This window comes from Microtus ochrogaster (assembly GCF_000317375.1).
Source record: "Microtus ochrogaster isolate Prairie Vole_2 chromosome 14 unlocalized genomic scaffold, MicOch1.0 chr14_random_1, whole genome shotgun sequence".
NCBI lineage: Eukaryota > Metazoa > Chordata > Mammalia > Rodentia > Cricetidae > Microtus > Microtus ochrogaster.
Window position 1 is genome coordinate 35,572,526 of NW_004949096.1, and position 2,120 is coordinate 35,574,645.

The following is a 2,120-nucleotide window of genomic DNA, read 5'->3' on the forward strand; positions in this document are numbered from 1 at the left end:
CTGCTCTTCCAAAGGTCCTGAGTTCAATTCCCAGCAACCACATGGTGGCTCACAACCATATGTAATGAGATCTGTGCCCTCTTCTGGCCTGTGGGCATATACACTGACAGAATATTGTATACATAATAAATAAATAAATATTTTTAAAAAATCTACAAGTATTTGGGGAAATGGCTTTACGGTTCACCCAACGAAGAACATTTGATATATCTATTTTTTCAAAGATTTTATTTTATGTGCATGTGTGCATGCCTAAATGCATGTATGTGCACCATATGTGTGCTCGTGCCTGTGGGATGCAGAAGAGGGCATTGGATCCCCTTGAACTGGAGTTCAGAAGCAGTTACAAGACTCCTATTTGTAAGCTGGGGCCTGTGCAAGAGCAGAAAGTGATTTTAACCACCAAACCATTTCTCCAATCCCATATCTGATTCTTTTTTCTGCATGTTATAAGCCAGAAGACCTAGACTGGAGCTAAAGATTATAAAGGCCTAGTTTAATCTGAATTTAAAAATGTTTAAGAATAAGAACAATGAAATTTCTAATTTACAAAAAATAAAAATTGAGGTTTGAGAGATGGCACAGTAGTTAAGAGCACTTCTTATTCTTCACCTGGGTTCAGTTCCCAGGACCTACCTGGCAGCTCACAACTGTCTTTAACTCCAGTTCCAGGGGATCCAATGTCATTTTTTTGACCTCTGCCAGGCTCCCCGAAAGAGCACATTCGTAATGTAGGCAGAACACTCACACACAAAAATAATAATAACAAATTAAAAAAAATTTTTTGGAAACTATAAAATTAAGCAGATGTTAAAAATAGGAAATTAACCAAAAAAAGGCCTTACGGGTTGTGTCAGGAGTAACCTTCTTTACCTCCAAGCACAACAGAATTCTAGACAAGGGAGAAAGATTGCTATGGTCTGTTTTAAGAGGAAACCCTGAGGGGGAAGACATTCCCATACTTATAGGAATCCTGTGAGGAGGGTAGAAAGACAGACAATTACAGACCTTTTCGTGGGGAGAACAAGGATCCTCTTACCCCAAAGTCTTGAAGACTCTAGCTGACTCAGAGTGAAGAATTCCAGCACAACCAGCATTTTCTGTGATCATTGCCTATCTAGACACGCCGCTCACTTCAAACAACTTTATGTCTTTATTTGTATTGTGTGTATGTATGTGACATGTATGTCACAGTGTTGGCATGGAAGTCAGAGGACAACCTGGGGACGTCTATTCTCTCCCTTCCCCCGTGTAGGTCCTGGGGATTCATTCAGGTCTTCAGGAACCTTTGCCCACTGGGTCATCTCACCAGTCCACAGTACTATCTTAGATGTTTCAAACAAGGATGTAAAAACATCAGTGAACCACGTTTAAAGGCTAAGTGTAAATGGCCTTCTTCTTTTCCCAGGTATAGCCTGCAATTTCCTAGGCCTCTTATGAGAACCCATATTTGTGATAAAAGACACATCTTAAACCCTTGTGCAATCTTTTTGAATGTGTGGTTTTAACTTATCAGATTGCAATCCTAACTAAGACACTGGTGCAGCTAGCCTATAGTTTATCAGAAAAGATGGAGAAAATGAAAAAAAAACTTAGTAAGCTGTTGAAATTTTATTTGTGATCTAGAAAAATTATATTTACAGCTATTGCTAACAGACACGTAAGCCCAACTCTGTCTTGTGTCGGACTTGTCCTTTCTCTAAGGACCTGTGGGTTACTCTCTATGCTTAAGTCTTTTTTCAGATCTCTTCTTCATGAAAGCCAGTACTGTTCAATACCGTTTCATTTGGAAGTTATTTTCTACAGGAAAGTCAAGAATACTCAAGCAGTGACTTCCAAGAGATCTCCTCAGGTTGCTAGAGATGACACAGGGAATCCTGTCAGCAGCCTGTGCCCACCTACTGCTGGTCTCATTTGTGGAGACCATGAAGAGACAGTTACTGAAACGGTGAATTTCCTCGAATTGCGATTGGGTGCCCCACAGTGCTATTTCTGAAAACGTCATACATATTTACAAATATATTGTAGCCGGGCGGTGGTGGCGCACGCCTTTAATCCCAGCACTCAGGAGGCAGAGGCAGGCGGATGGATCTCTGTGAGTTCGAGACCAGCCTGGTCTA